The following is a 20,517-nucleotide window of genomic DNA, read 5'->3' as shown; positions in this document are numbered from 1 at the left end:
ACAAAGAATGAAATTTCTGTAAATACTGTAACCTGAACTAGTTACTTCGTCCTTTAGATTACAGACCGTAGATGCTGGGGTTTCGTCATTTGCAATATCCCCCAGCGAGCGGTTTTCTTCAACGGGATGACATGAGTCATATCTGTAAATTGGCGTATTGTTCAAAAGGTATCATTTCCTCAAGTTTGGATATTTCTCAAATAATTACATATGACTAAGGACTTAGTATCAAGATGTTTGAATAACACATATCCTAAAATTATTCATTCTTCGTTACCGTCGGAATTCATTGGTGTTGTAAATTAATGCTTACATTTAATTTTAATTTAGAGTACTATCCGATTGGTTGTCTGTATTAATTCTTTCCCACTGTTGTCCAACTTTGGTGGGAAAGTCTATGCGCCGTTTTGTTTAGGGTAAGTGTTATTTCCAGTTTCGAATTCCGATTGCTGTTAGAGTATAGAATTCAGACAAGCGAAATTTTTTTTTTTCAATTGATTCGTTATTTTCTGTATTTTACTTTTACAGGTCATATCCTAACAGAATAACTCAGCAGAATTAATAAATATATAAAGTATATGAGAAATTATTTTCCAACACTGTATATTTCTCATTAAGTCTTACCTTTAAGGTATCTATCTTGTCCGTTCGCCTTTTGTTGTACGTAGGTGAGAAATCGTGTGTTTTGTTTCGAACTCTTGGTTTCCGTTGGGAAATTACCAATATAACTATTAATTTTACATTCGATTCCTTGTGCTCTTAACCTATTTCTGTAAGTAGAATTTATTTGTGAATTATTTTCCCACACTGTTAATTTTCATTCATTAACCTTGTTTGTAGATAACGAACAAATAAGACTTTTAATTCAATGAATCAAAAAAAAAAATTCTCTGGTTACTTTGTGGCATGAAATTTCACAAGGAAAAAAAAAAAAAAAAAAAAATATTATCTTCCTTCTTAAATTTGTATAACACATCTACGACACCCAATTTGTTCATTTAATTTACACATTTTATTGAACGAAATATTATTTACAAATTGTATTTACAGAATCTAACAATACAGAAAATAAATAAATTGAAAAATACATCAAAGGTTCTTCCATGGTTGTGGAATTGCCATCGTATGGTTTTGACAATGTGACTCTCATCTGAAAGTTAATTTTCATTTGGTGTTTGTTTGTTGGGAATTTATTACTGTGGTAGTAAAATTAAGGGTTGCATATTTATATTTTCGAATCCAATACGTATACTTCAGAGAATTATTAAAAGCACAGAATCTTTCGTTATGTTTCCAAAAGCATTTAAAAGTACACATTATGTTTTCACGTTTTGGGCATCCAATTTCATTTAAATCAAGAACAGGCCTTCCTGTTAACTTCGTTAATGTTTTTGATTTTTCTCTTCCTTTGGCAAGTAATATATGATATTTGCATGTTGATTCTATCATCCAATCTCTTAGTACTGTATGTCCAAAGCTAGTGAACCAATTTCCCACTTCAGCTGATGGTTATATTTTATTAACCAAAAATTCTGTTTTTCAACTCTTTCAGGTAATTCTTTCCAACTACAAGGTGATTTTGTCACTGCATATCTTACACTAATTCCATCAGAAATACAAATTTCTTTAGGAAATAAATTTGAACTCTTATTCAACAAAAATTGTACATCAATTATCCCAATGATAACTGAAAGTTCGTATTTTTCACCCGCTGTAGATTTTTCATAATCGTTTTCCTTCATTCTTCTTCTTCTTCTTCTTCTTAGATTACTTCATATGGCATCACAAATAAATAGTTATTTATTGTTATTTCACTGATTATTAGCTCTGATCGTATACTTTATGGTAACATTCGTTTACAAAATTCTAAACAATTAGAACTTTTCACAAAGAAACTTTCAAAGAATTTGTGGCTCACCCATTATTTTTGCATTACCAAACACAAATCACAAAACAGCAGCTGCAGTGGATGAACGATTACCTTAAGTCCAAAGTCACTCGACTCTCTGGTATTTTCTTATAGTACTGTTTACACTTACCATCCCCTACCCTGACCGTTCCTTCAAAAATGAACCTTTTGCGCACATGACTCAACGACATGTTTTCACATGCTGTTGGATATACTGTTGGTGTGTTTTTATCTTACTTTGTGTAGGGAAAGGTAAAATTTGTATATGTGTTATCTGTAGAGTACAAACATTTTCTCTATGCCAAACTTTAAAGAAGTGTTAAAAAGAAGCACCTAATTAAACCAACACGTTTTGTTGGTTTAATTAGGTGCTTCTCTCTTTCTTTCTCTCTCTCTCTCTCTCTGTAAAAATAACCAAATTCTAACAGTTCGGATTTTCGATTATGTGAACGATTTGTTTTCGGATAACTCAAATAATGTCAATAGGTAGCATTAGACAATTTCTAAAATAATCAATACATTGATTTTCGTTTTCAACACTTTTTTTTTTCCTGTCCTGGCATTAATTTCACAGTTGTGATTTTTTTAAAATAATTAAACAGAATTGCATTAAGATATAAAGTTGTGGATTTAAATATCAAGATCTAATCAGATTAACTGAGTAAAAATTCACTGTGGAAAAACACAACAACAAAAACACACATCTTTGTTCATTTAAGTTTACAAATGCACATTTTATTTTGCTGAAATACTATTTACAAGTATATTCACTGAGAAAAATTCGAAACATGTAATTACCTAAAAATATTTCATAATATTGAGTTTAGACTCTTAACATTTTCCAAAGAGTTCAATGAATAAAATTTTTGTTACTCACTGTTTCTTGGTTACATTACATCAAAATAGCTGGTCATGCAAAAGAATTTTTAAATCAGATACCATGGTAACCACACTTCCATACGTTTGATATTGTGTCAGTCTGGAAATGACACCATGCCTCACTAAACATTCTGTGTATTCTTTTGTCAGCAAATATACACAAACAGTTTTTGTAAAATGTTCGTAAATGTCCCAAAATAAAGAATCTTTATCGAATTGGATAAAATCTCGAAAGTCTAATTTTACCATTGATGAATTTAAATGTTGAGCGATAATTTTTCCCATTATACGAACAGATGGTAATTCAGTTTCCAAAAATAGTAAACGATTATCAATGTCGTACATTTTTGGTGAAAATCTCTCAGCTTATTCAAAACTAATAGAAAAACCTTACTTCCATCAGCTCCTGTATCATCAAGTATTAGTTCCCCATCTTGGCATTTCAGAATATAACACTCACCGAGGTCCATTTCGTAGTCAACTCTTCTTTGCAAGTAGCCGAGGATATCAGACCACTTCCTGCATAATTTTTCCCAAGTGGTCCGGGATAAATACATCACAATGTACGTGTCTTCTGAAATAATAATCGGTTTCCATCCTTTTAGAGCTAGGTGAAGAGTTTTATCTCGTGCTATTTTCCTGAAGAAAGAAAATTTCAATGACTTTTGTGGCTCACCCATTATTTTACTTTACTTTACTTTCCTGGATACCAATCACCACAACACAATACGATAACTTCACAGGATGAACGAATTGTCGTAACTGCAAAGACACTTGACTCGTTTATTTTTCCTTATAGTACTGTTTATCTGACCCTTAACCCTAACCGTTCCTTCCAAAATGAAACTTTTATGCAGATGATTCCCGGACATGTTTCTACATGGTGTTGGATAAACCATGACGACAATGACGGATGTGTGTCACCCTGGGAAAATTCCAAGATATCTTATCTCAAAAACATCACCCACAATTCCATAGCCAAACAAAACATGACAACAATGTCGTTATGTGTTTGGATATTTCTGCGGAACATATGTCTCTCATACTGTGATATCACATAGGGTGACAGACGTCTTCCCTGCAATGCTCCCCCACCTAACCCCATCACCCTAGTCTCTCACCATCCCTTCTCCACCAGAAGATGTCTGCTCAGCCTAGTGGAGATGAGTGAGCTCATCGTTTGCGGATATCTTTTAGTGATGTCACCTCTAATTGATACTGATAACTTTTTTGGGAAAAAAAATTTAAAAAACTGGTTTTTTATGATAACTTTTTAGGAAAAAACGCATTTTTTATGATAACTTTTTAGGAAAAAACGCATTTTTTATGAAAACTTTTTTGGAAAAAAAATAAAAAAACGCGTTTTTTTATTTTTTTATTTTTCTCAGTGAATATACTTGTAAATAGTATTTCAGCAAAATAAAATGTGCATTTGTAAACTTAAATGAACAAAGATGTGTGTTTTTGTTGTTGTGTTTTTCCACAGTGAATTTTTACTCAGTTAATCTGATTAGATCTTGATATTTAAATCCACAACTTTATATCTTAATGCAATTCTGTTTAATTATTTAAAAAAAATCACAACTGTGAAATTAATGCCAGGACAGGAAAAAAAAGTATTGAAAACGAATATCCATGTATTGATTATTTTAGAAATTGTCTAATGCTACCTATTGACATTATTTGAGTTATCTGAAAACAAATCGTTCACATAATCGAAAATCCGAACTGTTAGAATTTGGTTATTTTTACAGAGAGAGAGAGAGAGAAAGAAAGAAAGAGAGAAGCACCTAATTAAACCAACAAAACGTGTTGGTTTAATTAGGTGCTTCTTTTTAACACTTCTTTAAAGTTTGGCATAGAGAAAATGTTTGTACTCTACAGATAACACATATACAAATTTTACCTTTCCCTACACAAAGTAAGATAAAAACACACCAACAGTATATCCAACAGCATGTGAAAACATGTCGTTGAGTCATCTGACAAAAGGTTCATTTTTGAAGGAACGGTCAGGGTAGGGGATGGTAAGTGTAAACAGTACTATAAGAAAATACCAGAGAGTCGAGTGACTTTGGACTTAAGGTAATCGTTCATCCACTGCAGCTGCTGTTTTGTGATTTGTGTTTGGTAATGCAAAAATAATGAGTGAGCCACAAATCCTTTGAAAGTTTCTTTGTGAAAAGTTCTAATTGTTTAGAATTTTGTAAACGAATGTTACCATAAAGTATACGATCAGAGCTAATAATCAGTGAAATAACAATAAATAACTATTTATTTGTGGTGCCATATGAAGTAATCTAAGAAGAAGAAGAAGAAGAAGAAGAAGAATGAAGGAAAACGATTATGAAAAATCTACAGTGGGTGAAAAATACGAACTTTCAGTTATCATTGGGATAATTGATGTACAATTTTTGTTGAATAAGAGTTCAAATTTATTTCCTAAAGAAATTTGTATTTCTGATGGAATTAGTGTAAGATATGCAGTGACAAAATCACCTTGTATTTTGTAGTTGGAAAGAATTACCTGAAAGAGTTAAAAATCAGAATTCTTGGTTAATAAAATATAACCATCAGCTCAAGTGGGAAATTGGTTCACTAGCTTTGGACATACAGTACTAAGAGATTGGATGATAGAATCAACATGCAAATATCATATATTACTTGCCAAAGGAAGAGAAAAATCAAAAACATTAACGAAGTTAATAGGGATGCCTGTTCTTGATTTAAATGAAATTGGATGCCCAAAACGTGAAAACATAATGTGTACTTTTAAATGCTTTTGGAAACATAACGAAAGATTCTGTGCTTTTAATAATTCTCTGAAGTATACCTATTGGATTCGAAAATATAAATATGCAACCCTTAATTTTACTACTACAGTAATAAATTCCCAACAAACAAACACCAAATGAAAATTAACTTTCAGATGAGAGTGACATTGTCAAAACCATACGATGGCAATTCCACAACCATGGAAGAACCTTTGATGTATTTTTCAATTTATTTATTTTCTGTATTGCTAGATTCAGGAAATACAATTTGTAAATAATATTTCGTTCAATAAAATGTGTAAATTAAATGAACAAATTGGGTGTCGTAGATGTGTTATACAAATTTAAGAAGGAAGATAATATTTTTTTTTTTTTTTTTTTTCCTTGTGAAATTTCATGCCACAAAGTAACCAGAGAATTTTTTTTTTTGATTCATTGAATTAAAAGTCTTATTTGTTCGTTATCTACAAACAAGGTTAATGAATGAAAATTAACAGTGTGGGAAAATAATTCACAAATAAATTCTACTTACAGAAATAGGTTAAGAGCACAAGGAATCGAATGTAAAATTAATAGTTATATTGGTAATTTCCCAACGGAAACCAAGAGTTCGAAACAAAACACACGATTTCTCACCTACGTACAACAAAAGGCGAACGGACAAGATAGATACCTTAAAGGTAAGACTTAATGAGAAATATACAGTGTTGGAAAATAATTTCTCATATACTTTATATATTTATTAATTCTGCTGAGTTATTCTGTTAGAATATGACCTGTAAAAGTAAAATAAAGAAAATAACGAATCAATTGAAAAAAAAAAATTTCGCTTGTCTGAATTCCATACTCTAACAGCAATCGGAATTCGAAACTGGAAATAACACTTACCCTAAACAAAACGGCGCATAGACTTTCCCACCAAAGTTGGACAACAGTGGGAAAGAATTAATACAGACAACCAATCGGATAGTACTCTAAATTAAAATTAAATGTAAGCATTAATTTACAACACCAATGAATTCCGACGGTAATGAAGAATGAATAATATTAGGATATGTGTTATTCAAACATCTTGATACTAAGTCCTTAGTCATATGTAATTATTTGAGAAATATCCAAACTTGAGGAAATGATACCTTTTGAAAAATACCCCAATTTACAGATATGACTCATGTCATCCCTTTGAAGAAAACCGCTCGCTGGGGGATATTGCAAATGACGAAAACCCAGTATCTACGGTCTGTAATCTAAAGGATGAAGTAACTAGTTCAGGTTACAGTATTTACAGAAATTTCATTCTTTGTGGTTTTTGTGTTTGTGTTGTGCTGTGGATATAAAATTGAACTATTTTGGAATATTCGTATTTAGAAGCGTCATCTGGAAAGCTGTAAGTACTTTTTTAACTTAAACATAACTGATTGCATGTTGTTTGGTAAGCGTAATTCTAATACTGAATAGTTTTTTTTTTTTTCCATAAGAATAATCATAGGGTATATATATTAGAGTATCAACATGGACACATTAGCGATTTTTTATGTCTAATGTGTATGTGTGTGTGTGTGTTTAAGGACAGGTACTTTAAGTATATAATTAATTATTCAGAAAAGCTCGAAACACGAGAGCCATCACGACTCTCTCTAAGAATTCCCACACTTTAACAGGAAAGAAATACCCAAAATGTATTGGAAAATTAGTACAACCATCTATAGAAGAAAAAAAAAACTGTATGTTTGTGTGACATAAAATATAGTTAAATTAAATTATCATTCCAAACTCAATAACAACAAACATTCACGTCACGAATCCTAATGTTATCTTGATCTTGATCTTGTCAGAAGTGTCCCACCAATCACGACACGATTACTTCACCACTAAAATCATCCTTCCCTTTCAAAACAATAACGTCACTTATTTACAACTAACAACAAATATTCACGTCACATTTCCTTATCTTATCTTGATCTTGATCTGGTTTAAAATGTCCACCAAGCACGACACGATTTCTTATACACTAATATATTTCCCTTTGCATTCAAAACAATAACGTCACTTATTTACAAATAACAAATGACGACATTTATTTACAAATAACAAATGACATCACTTATCTACATCTGAAAACAACACACACCCCCGACACGATTCCTTATCTCTACCATCACCCATAATTCCATATGCGAACCAAAACACAAGAACTGAAATCAGTGACACATATGCCCACAGGGAAATTCCAAACATTCCACACCCATGAAGCCACGCACACCGGAAGCATTTGGTTTAAAGTGTCCCACCAATCACAACACGAATCTTTATCTCAACCATCACCCATAATTCCATACGCGAACCAAAAAAATCACCCATAATTCCATACGCGAACCAAAACAGAAGAACTGAAGCCATTAACACATATGCCCACAGGGAAATTCCTAACATTCCAAACTCATGACGTCACTCACAATGACGTCAGGAAGCCACGCCAACCGGAAGCATTTGGTCAGAAGAGCCTCCCCTACTAGGAGCTGAAGCCATTGACACATATGCCCTCAGGGAAAAGCCACGCCCACCGGAAGCATTTGGTCAGAAGAGGCTCCCATACTACTGACGGAATAGGTTGGTTAATTCTTATACTCCAAGTGTTCTATCTGTGTATGTTGCATGTTCTTCCATCCGGTTTGCCTGTTTTGAGGGACGAAAAACCCGAGTTTCGTGGAGAAAAAACACTCCCCTTTCGTATGAGACCAGTTAACTCACCATTTCATTGAAAACACCACTTAGTAAACGGGATTCATTGTTTCATCGGGCTTTTGATTTTTTTTTTTTTTTTTTTTACTTTACTGATATGTATTCAGAATAAATGATGATGATATTCACCCGGTTATCTACCCGCTACAGGGTGAAGGCCTCTCCCATTGCGGGAGGGTTGGTCTACTACCCCTCCTCCCCTCATGGTAACCCAGGCCAGTCTGGGGGAGTGTTTATTCACTTGTATGAATGAATGTATGAAAGTGAAAGACAATCACAAACACCCATGCCCATGGCGGGATTCGAACCCGCAGCTTCTTGGCTGGAGGCGGATAAGTTACGGCCAACCAGGCCGGCATTCAGAATAACACAAATAAAAAATTGTGCTTCCCCCCCCTCCAAAATCAGGATCCGTCCATTATAAGCAGTTGGTATCCCTCAATTTTAAACATAGTCTTAACTGGTTTTACGCCGCTTGCTCAATTTTCTTTTGTAAACGGTACTATTTAGCTTAAAATTACCAGAGCAAAATTCGTAATATTGATTCTTATGTAAATGTATATTTGTAAATTTCATTAGTTTTTTTTTTTTTTTTAATAAGTTGCGTCTTTCCTACCTCAGTGGCGGAAAACAGAGGTGGTGTGCTCCCCCCCCCCCCATTAAAATCTTGGCATCATGCACTGTGATCTCAGTCGTAATGCATGGAACCAAAAATCAAACAATAAAAGTTCTCTATAACTTGAAGAGATATTCTAATATTAATCTTAGACATGATTTTGTAGACCCGAAGTGCTCAAAACGTTTAGTCTCTAGAGCAGGTTTCCCGATTATCTGACCATTAATCCACCCACGATGTGATAAGTTTACAGCCTTTCTTAGGTGGACATAACATAAAAGTATGACAGGCTGTGCGATTATTGTTTATATTTGTCATCTGTTATGCTATCATGGATCGTAGTATGCTAGAAATAAACAAAATATTTGTCGATAAAGTCTCAAGAAATTCTACAGTATATTATTGCGATTAGAAACATTTGGTGCCCCTCCTTTTTCACCTGCCACTTGGTGTTGTCCTCATTACTAGTACAACGCAGAAGAAGATCCCATAATTTCGTCTTGGTATTCATTTTAACTTGACTAAAGCTGTTGACATCAATATCACACAACTTTGTGCCAATTTTATCAGACTACTGTTAAATTAGAGGTGTAGATAGGTGGCGCCATCTTGTAGAGGAAATACCTTTTTAAAATGAATGCCGAAAAGTAAATTAGCGAAATTATTTCTTCTAAAGAAAGCGAATTACGCACGAAAAATCATATTGTCGCTGTTACTAGCTTGTATGAAATGATGCATTTTGAGTTTGTATCGTTATTTGAAACCGTTTGACGAAACATATACTGTAAATGTGTATATGCAAAACAAATCATGTAAAAAACTACAGTATTTATTTATTATTATTATTATTATTATTAAACAAGACCTCATGGAGTCAAAGACTCATCTAGGAGGTCCTTTTATCTTTTATTTATTTATTTTTGCATTTTTTACACTCCCTTAAAATACAAACCAACAGCCTAAATGCACATCGATTCTCAAACTCCCATCCTACAAACAAGGTAAGCATAAATCATCAAATAAAAAATCAAATAAAATCAACAGATCTCGTTACGAGATGGCGCCACCTATTTGCATGGTTTGCTCGTGAACAAAGCAACGAAACTAAGGTCATCTCACAATTCTAATATAGCCGAGAACAGTTCATCCTTATATCTTGTCACACTTTTTTGGGTGGATTATCAACCTCTTTCTCTTTGTCACAAAGTGTCCCAAAAACTGAGATCTCTCCTGCTTGTTACGTAACATTTTTTTAAGGAAATAATTTTTTTTTTTTTTAATTTCACGAAAATATATTTCAAGTATTTGCAACGGTTATCTGCGCATAATAATATACATCATGTTACATTATGAAAATACAAAATAAATCAATAACTGGATTTTATTTTTATTAAAGATTTTTTCGAAAATTTTATATAGTATTTAAGATTTTTAACACATGTTAACACGCCATATTTTTAATCTTAAAAAAAAAAAAGAGATTTTTTTAAAATATTTTAACAGTGACTTTTATTTTCAAAATCACCCTTGCTCTGCTATCGTATTTTTTCAGATCTCGATGCAGTTTTATGTTAGATATCCATATAATATTATTTGCTTGATCCGTCCAAAGGATTAAGACCTTTCGTGATAGGACTGCCATTTAAAAAAAAAAAAAATCAAGATGGGATCGACATCAGAGAATGGAAGTGCAAACTTATCTAATTAATTATTCGTTTTTATTCAATGGTCTGTTTGGAAAACACCAACATTTTTTTTTTTTTTTGGGGGGGGGGGTCTTTGGAGTGTGGTTCCGAGATTATCTGACCCTTACATTGTCCATTAATATTTCTCACGTTAATTAAATTCTATGTGTCTGCGTAGCAGACACATAGAGTTTAATTAACGTAGCAGAAATGGAGTGTCTTAAAAAAAGGAATTTTTTTTTCTTCTATTATATCCTTCTGAAGTAATAAGGTTACCCAGTTATTAGTATTATATCGAAACTGCATGTGCAAGGAGATGGTTGAGGACTACACGAGGATTTAGTGTAATGATCCCAGTTTACTGTGAGGAAATCTGTGTTTTGGAGCTATTACGAAAGAATCGGAACACGTCCAATATGACACTTCTGTCCTATTTATTAAACAAAGTCCACTCTTATAAACACGAACTGGAAATAGATTATTTTTTTCTCTTTTTACTAATGATAAAATAAGCGATGTCTATGACATATATAAACATTTAGTGCATATACCCTGAAACAGATCTCTAACTGCGATGTTAAAGTGAATTTTTTTTCCCCCGCTTAGGGTAAAAACATGTAACTGAAATAATATCGAAGGAAGAATATTAAGGAATAGTTTTTTGTTCAAAGCACAGCAGTTATTAGGGTCTTGCTTTATGTGTGTGGTTGGTTGAATTCCGCTAGTTAAATATTTTCAAGATGCTATTATTATATTAAATTCTTGAAACCAATCTTAGTTATGTTACAATCGTAGAACTCATCTTTAATGTTCCGTGATGTAGTTTTTAAAAGGTCGCAATGGGCCTTTTAAAAACTACGTATGCGCATGTAACCGAAATATAATGATAGAGAGAGAGAGAGAGAGAGAGAGAGAGAGAGAGACGTGCATGACAGAAAATAACGAGTATACAAATTTAAATTAAGAACAGAAATTCCCAATTTTAAATTTTCTGTAAAAGATTCTGTTAAGATAGTAAATCTCACATTTTTAGTTATAGTTTTTACCAAAATGTCTGAAGAGAAAATTTTGGTTAAAATATAACATAATATAAAATATATTATAATTTTGATCTGAATAAGATCTAAAGTGAAAGTTTACTAAGATTTCAATGTAGTTTTACAAATTTACTTGGATAAAAATAATAATTCGGAATCATCCTAGGGATAATTGCAAATTAAACAGATCAGATAAAAACTATTGAATTTACAGTTGGCCTTAGAGAGTGCCGAAATCTCCTTACATCCTTAAATTGTTCCAAAAACGAAATCTTTTATCCCTCCGGTCAAGTTCGACGAATCCTATTTATTTATTTTTTTGCAAAGACCTGGGATTAGAATCCCTCTAGGATGTGAAAACCTTTATGGGTTTTTCACCTGGTGAGTTAGCCGGTTTCATACAGAGGTGGAAAGGAGGGAGGGAGATTCTCTTCTCCGAAATTCGGGTTTTCATTAAAAAATAAAAAAATAAAAAGGCTAATAGAACACACGAATTGACATAATATACTTCTGTCATAATCTCAAATAATATCAGCAGCTTATAGCATAAAATTACAACAATAAAGTACCAAGGTGGAACTTACGGAACTGGGATAACAAATTCGTATTGGTTCACCACTGCTCTAATTATATCATCATACGTATCAAGGATTTAGGCCTAGCATGGCCTATTCCGGCCTTAGAAGTCATCGTTGAATCGTTTAAGAGGACGTCCTGGTTTTCTTTTTCCTAATGGCTTGTACTTTAAGGCTTGTTTTGGTAATCTTTCTGTTTTCATTCTTTGAACGTCTCTCAATTATCATCCGGATAATTTCGTGAGTGCCATATTACATGCAGAGTTCACAGGTTAAATTTGGAAGATTCGGTTGCTTTACCGTAAAACCCGGTGACATTTGATCCGAAACGATTATCACGTAAGAATTTGCAGTCAATATATATTCAGTGGGATGAGAAAACGCAGTAATGTACATGAGAGAGCAATCCCCATATTAAGATATCGCCAAGGCTGGCCTGTTTCGAGCCAACCGTGTAGTCTACACGATCGGAAGCAGGCCAAGTGGTTTGTTTTGGGTAATGAGTGAGTGTGTGGATGCGGGCCTTGTTGGCCGAGTGGTTAGCGTATCCCCTCTCCAGCCAAGAGGCTGCGGGTTCGAATCCCGTGTGGGCATGAATGTTTGTGATTGTTTTCTACATTCATTCAAGTATAGATACATTATGTGTGTATATATATACCCGAACTATTAATTGTATATATTACGATTGATTAATATAGTACTGTATAATATTATTATATTAAATGTGAAAATTAAGCTCAAAATATGCCAATATCAGATTCTGGTAATTGGTAATACAAAGTTTCACTGATAGAATTTTGTATAAATAAATGCACAATCTCATTGTAATGGCTGTTTTAAAATATACTAGCGCAGCTGTTACGGACGCTTGTGTTGTAAATATGTAACGAATGATGTGTGTAAAATATAAGAAATAGATTTCTGATTTTTACATGCATTAAACCGTTATCATATTTCTACAGTATCCAAACTCATACACTGGTCATTGTGCGGTGCATAAGTGCATAAGTTGCATGCTGTATGATTGGATGTTGTTGTATATAGTTAACAGGCAATATCTATGACAACGCAATTCAACCTGAGCTTTGAGTTTGGTTATGAATTTTATTTAAAAAAGAAAGATGTTTACTGCTGACCGTGACATTGAGTGAATAACTGGACACGATATCGGTAGCTGAAAATCCTTGACCTTAGAGTAGAATCTGTGTATGAAATAAGAAACTAGTTTATAAAATAAGATAAATATTTAATTATCATTTCTTTTTTATATGTGAAACACAAACATTTGAACCATATTTCGCTCCACGTCTTACACAGTACAAAAAACAACTAAAATGTCAAGTAGTTTGGTATATAACATGATAATCTCCTGAATAGATAAGTGATATTTTGAGTAATAATTGGTGAATTTGCATAGTATTTACATCGTATTGTTTACTTTTAGTATTTTAGCGTGTCTGGGTGATTTTTGTGTGTTTTTTGAGTATTTTAATAGGGCTCAAGTCAAGGGCTCACTTTAGTGAGTACGGGCATGGCAAACCCGAGGTACCTGATGCTGGACCATCCCTTACTTCATGTAATATACATCTGTTATATTATCTGTAGACTGGTCCCGCTTCCTTCTTTGCTTCTTTCTTCTCTTCTTGCTCCTTACCCCAATGCTATTAGAGTATTCGAGGGCTAGGGGTGAATCTTTCCTATTTTGCTGTGTCATTTCATCTTATGCACTATTGTGAGGCACCAACCCGTCTGGTCAGCGTGGTGCTATAAGGCCAAATATCTCCCCATGAATGAATGAATAGGAAAATTACATACTGGCTCGTCCGTCGCCCAGCATAAAAAGGAACGCGTCCTGGACTTAGGCAGAGGGTCTAGGTCGAAATATATGCTACAGTCTCCACTAGTTACAATGAGTCCACCTACAGTGCACAATGATAGAAGGATATTAGTAGGAACATATAACTGCAGATCTCTACGGGATGATGATAGATTGGAAGAACTGATGAAGGAATTGGAACATATAAAATGGGATGTTGTGGGCCTTTCAGAGATAAGAAGGAAAGTAGAAACTCTCATGTGATTAAAAGATGGTCATCTACTCTACCACTCTGAATGTGACAGAAACTCAACTGGTGGTGTAGGATTCCTAATAAATAAAACAGTCAAGGACAATGTCCTGTTTGTTAATAAAATAACATCAAGAATAGCTGAGCTAAGCCTCTTCATAAATAAAAGATACCAACTGAAATTTATACAAGTATATGCCCCAAGTATGGATCATCCAGATGAAGAGATAGAAGATTTCTATGAAACATTAGAATCCACATTCAATAATTCTAAAGAATTCTACATAATTATAATGGGTGATTTTAATGCCAAAATTGGAAGCAGAGATGACCATCTGAACTTCATCGGTAAATTTGGATTTGGACAGAGGAACGAAAGAGGAGAAAGACATTAAATTTGCAGAAGAAAATAACCTCTTTATAATGAACAGCTTTTTCAAGAAGAAAATCAACCGAAAATGGACTTGGAGAAGCCCAAATGGACAAACTTGAAATAGACTCCATTCTCTCCAACAGAATATATATAATAAATAATACCGAAGTGCTTAATAGATTTAACGCAGGAAGTGACCACAGACTAGTAAGGGCAAAAGTATGGATCAACAAAACTTGGGAACGGAATAAGCTCATAAGAAAAAAGTCCAATTTAGTGAATCTACAAAACCTCTACCACAATAAAAGCTATTATAGAGAATCACTTAAAAATGAACTAAAAAGTTAAACACAGCTACTACCATCGATGATGCTAATGAAATATTAACAAAATCTACCTTGAATTGTGCACTAGAAATAGGAGTTGTAAAAAGGCACCAAGGAGAGGAAAAACTAAGATAGGAAACCTTGGATCTGATGAAGAAAAGAAGAGATATGAAAAGAGATTTGAATGCCACCAATAAAATAGAATATACGGAAATTTGTAAAACTATACGTAAAAGGATGAAACATGAACTTAGATCGTATAATACTAGGAAAATTAACGAAACAATAGAAAACAATAGTAATATGAAGGTCCTAAGACGAACATTATCAGTTGGAACAAAGGAAATAGCTGCTGTAAGAGGAAAAATGGTGAACTGATAAAAAATAGAGATGCAATAATCAAAAGAATTCAGAAATTTTATACTGAACTCTATGAAGACAAAGACCGGGACATCCAAGAATCATCTATGGATAACTCAAGTGAGGAAGAACATGATGCCCCTGAGATCTTACAAAGTGAAGTGGAAATGGCACTGCGGGAAATAAAGAATGGAAAGGCCCCAGGAGAAGATGGAATTATGGTAGACTTCTTAAAACTGGAAGGAAGCCCTGTCATCAAGCAGTTGAGTAAACTCTTCAATAAATGCCTAAAACAGAGAAAAATTCCGAAAAAATTGGAACAATTCACTTCTAATATTAATTTTTAAAAAGGGCAATAAGGAAGAAATTAAACACTACAGACCTATAAGCCTACTCCCCACCATATATAAAGTTTTCACAAAAATTATAAATAATAGAATAAAATCTAAACTAGAGGGAATGCAATCCTGTGAACAAGCTGGATTTAGGAAGAATTACAATATTTTGGACCATATTCACACTTTAAGACAGCTCATTGAAAAATCAATTGAATACAATAAACCCTTATATCTGGTCTATATGGACTATGAAAAGCATTTGATCCAGTTAAAACATCTGCAACACTAAAAGCACTTGAAACCCAGGGAACTGAGAAACCATATATTGAAACATTAAAACATATTTACAATAATGCAACTTCTGTAATTAAATTATATAAAAAACAGTGAAAAGTTCCCAATACAAAAAGGCATCCAGCAAGGCGACACCATATCTCCCAAATTATTTACAGCTGCACTAGAGGAAGTCTTTAGAAGCCTTGATTGGTAAACAAAAGGAATAAACATAAATGGAGAAAGGCTGCATCATCTGAAATTTGCAGATGATATTGTCCTGATAGCAGATAATCTTGAAGATCTGGAAGAAAGGCTAAATCAGCTAAATGAAGCCTCCAGAGAAATTGGATTAAAAATAAATAGAGAAAAAACAAAAATAATAATGAATAAATACATAAACCATAGAACTATCAAAGTTGAAAACCATGAAATAGAACAAGTTACTTCATATGTATGTTTGGGCCAATTGTTATCCTTGGAGGAGTGCCAAAGAAAAGAGGTTGAACGAAGAATTCACCTTGGATGGATGGCTTATGCGAAAATGAGAGACATATTCAGAAGTGACATCCCTATGAGTCTAAAAAGGAAAGCTTTCGACCAGTGCTTACTTCCTGTCCTAACATACGGAGGAGAAACATGGACTTTAACAGAAGCCCTGAACAAAAAGCTGAGAACAACACAACATCGCATGGAAAGAAGTATGCTAAAAATAACATTAAGAGATAGGAAGACAAATATCTGGATAAGATCTCAAACAGGTGTCATGGGTATTGTAAAATACATTAGACAGGCTGAGTGGAGATGGAATGGTCATATTGCCAGATGCAGTGATGGGAGATGGACTAGAAAAACAACAGAGTGGAGACCAATGAATGGAGCAAGACAAAGAGGAAGACCGAGAAGAAGGTGAAGAGATGAACTGGAACAAATTGCAGGAGTGAGATGGATGGGAGAGGCAGAAAACCGAGTGATCTGGAAAATCACGGGGGAGACCTTCGTTCAGCAATGGACAGAACCAGAAGGTTGAAGAAGAAGAATAAGAAGAAGAATAGTAAATTGATAGATACGATTTTCTGTGCACATGGTTCCCATAAAGAGTCATGTGCACAGAAAATCGTACATTTTCTGTGCACATGACTCTTTATGGTTCAGGTCATCTTTGTATTTCCTAAAATTTTTAACTTAAAGGATTTGATTCAGTCTACCGTTTGCGAAATGTATGCATTGAGGAGAGCGGTTAGAGTCTGGTTAAACAATGATAGTGGAGTGAATGTGTGCAAAACGTGTAAAGAATATAAGGATTTAAAGAGTGTTTCAAGTCGTGTGAGTGATATCGTTGTTGAAGGTGAGAATCTAAATAACAGTGATATGCGAAGTATGAATGGTGATATTTGCGAGGTAGTACCTGATAGCTGTGAGAGTGGCGTTGAAAGTGAGAATGAAGGTAAACATACAGAACGAATGAATGAATCATCGGAGAATAAAAATGATGACACTGACACAATGAGTGAGATCGCTCTATTACGCGGAGCGATATAAAGGGCAAATCGGCAGCTGGAGCGTTGGCAAAAATGTTTACTAAGCGTACCGACTAATAATCGGCAAAAGTATGATAGAAAAAAATAAGGGCATGATAGTGAGTGTAAACAAAATGAAAGAGCGAGTGTTGTATGGGGATCCCTTAGTAAGAGGTGTGTTAGTTGAGAGTTGAACAAAATCGTACCAACCCGGTGCGAACGTTAAGAATGTAAGCGAGTCAAATAGAATGCAAAAGCAGCGGGTGAAAGAATTGATAGTGGTAACAGGAACAAATGATTTGAAAGGAAACAAAAAGGCTATGAGTGAGAATGTGAAGAAATTGCTTGAGGTAGCAAAAGAGAAGAGTGAGAGAGAGGATGGTGAGTCTGTTTCCGCGGTATGACAGTGAAGAGCATAGAAGGAGGGCTATAATTGCAAATGACTTTATGCTTGAATTATGCAGAAGGAGTGGTGTGGAATTTGTGGATGTGTGGAATGAATTCGATGGGCGAAAGGATTTATATCAAATGGATGGTTTACATTTGAATGGATTTGGTGTACGGAGACTTGAAAATGTGTGGTCGAATGTAGTGGAAGTGAATGTGCAGTATCAGGGAAACTAGAGTTATTAAGGAGGCGGGGGGAGTAGATGTGCAGACTTTAGGGAGACAGTCGAGTGTGTGAATGTGTGTAATATGCCTAAGCGAGTAGGAAAGACCACGAATCAGAATGGGATAGTTAGTATACGGCATCAAAATAGGGATGGAACAAATCGGCTTCTGCAATTCATGTATACAAATGCCAGAAGTATTAGGAACAAGAAAGAAGAATGTTTGGCCTTGGTTGGCACTTCCAGACCACAGGTTATTGGCATTAGTGAAATATGGCTGACAGAAGATGACACAGCTAGTGTGATTGAATGTGAAGGGTATGGTGTGTTCAGGAGTGACAGGGAGAATAAAATGAGGGGAGGAGTGTTATTGATGATAGCTGATAAGCTACAGCCAAGGAGAATAGAAGTGGAACTGCAGGATAGAGAAAAGAGCACATTTGAGGCTATTTGGTGTGAGATTGAAACTAGCAGAACAAAATATACAGTTGGGTGTTGCTATAGACCAGGTGATGGAATAGATGGTGGAGATAGTATGCATAAGCAAATAGAAGAAATGACTGGAAGGAGGGTAATTATTATAGGAGATTTCAACTATGGTAACATTGATTGAAAGGAGAAGAGGACATTGGAGGAAGAGGATATGGGAGGAAGGAATTGGATTTTATGCGGTTATTAAGGGATAACGATCTGCGACAGCATGTAATGGAAAATACTAGGGGTCAGAGAGTGCTTGAGCTAGTAATTGCATCTGAGAATTTGGCTGTAACGAATATGACCACGTTGCCCCCAATTGGTAAGAGTTATCATAGGATCTTGACGTGGCTAAAGGTGTGGAATTTACAATTAAGACAGGGTACATGTGGAATTATCGGGCTGGTAAGTATGACAAGCTTAGGGGTTTGATTGGTTCAGTGCCATGGCATGTACAACTGCAAGGCAAACACTTCTTAACCGCATGGGAGGCGGTTAAGAAGTGTTTGCATGAAGCAATGGCTGACTGTATACCTAGAGTCCAAATAATAAATCAAGTAGGGGTTAAATGGATGAATAACACCATTAAGCTTGAGCTGCAAAAAAAGAAACAACTATGGAGGGAATTTAAGGAGAAATGTGACCGGCAGGCACATGAACGGTATAAAGCGCAGGCCAGAAGGGTAACGAGTGTGGTAAGAAAAGCAAAAAAGGATTATGAAAGAACATTGGCCATGCAGGCTAAAGAGAATCCCAAACAGTTTTTTCGATATGTTGCAAGTAAAAGAAAAAATGTATATGGCAGAATGCCGATGGTAGTGAGGTAACCGAATCAGTTGGTATAGTTGAATTACTGAGCGAGCACTTTGCAAGAATATATCATCCAGGGTGACATTGCAGAAATGAATGAACCAATAGATTATACGGGAATTGTGGTGAATGAAGTGGAGGTGAGTAGAGTATTGCAAAACCTCAATGTCAATACATCTGTGGGATTGGATGGCATACCAGCTCGTGTCGCACGTGAAGCGGCGAAAGATTTGTCAGTACCCTTGACCATTTTGTTTAATTTGAGTCTCGGATCTGGATTAGTCCCGAGGGAGTGGAAAGAGGAGAAAATATTTCCACTGTATAAAGGAGGTTCCAAGAGTGCTGTTGTAAATTACCGATCGATTAGCATATCAGGAATCGTTGTCAAGGTCTTGGAGAAATTAGTCAAGAGAAGAATATGGGACTGAAAAGATGAAAATGGGATACTGTATGGGGAACAACATGGTTTTGTGAAGGGTAGATCATGCCTCAGTAACTTGCTCACGTTTTATAACACAGTGACGGATGAACTGAATAAGGGTAAAGGGTAATCCAGAAGATATTTTTGAGAATAGGACTGGTGGTGGGAGGACTAGGGGCCATACAAGGAAGCTGGGCAAGAATGTGGTTAGCTGGGGTGTTAGAGCTAGGTTTTTTTACTTGGAGAGTGGTGAATGAGTGGAATAAGCTGCTAGGATCTGTTGTGAATGCTATGACCGTGAATGAGCTCAAAGCGAGGTATGATAGATACTGTGTGAATGTCGAATGGTTGTTCTTGACATGATGTTTGGGCCTCCCTCGATAAGTCTGTCGACTCCTTGGAGTTGCCCGAAATAATAATAGTAATAATAATAATGATATTATTCTTATTAAATGACACTCCCATGGAGTCCAAGAACTCATCGCGAGAGGGCACTGTACTCTATGCAGCCCACTGTCTACTCTACTTAAACCTTCATCTACACACAACACCATAATCCATCAATTATATACAGGGCCTTCTACTGCTACCAATAGTATTTGCAGTCTATAAACGAGTGTATACTAGGGCGATTTACGTGTATACTGCTTGGACATGGTGCATCATGCCATGTAACTAGTCACGTGTTTATATTCGGTATAAATTGGAGGAATATGATGCTCCCAAGT

This window comes from Typopeltis vanoorti, chromosome 11 (assembly GCF_054136105.1).
Source record: "Typopeltis vanoorti isolate ZY-2024b chromosome 11, IOZ_Tvanoo_1.0, whole genome shotgun sequence".
Classification (NCBI taxonomy): Eukaryota; Metazoa; Arthropoda; class Arachnida; order Uropygi; family Thelyphonidae; genus Typopeltis; species Typopeltis vanoorti.
This window is presented reverse-complemented; position numbering follows the sequence as displayed.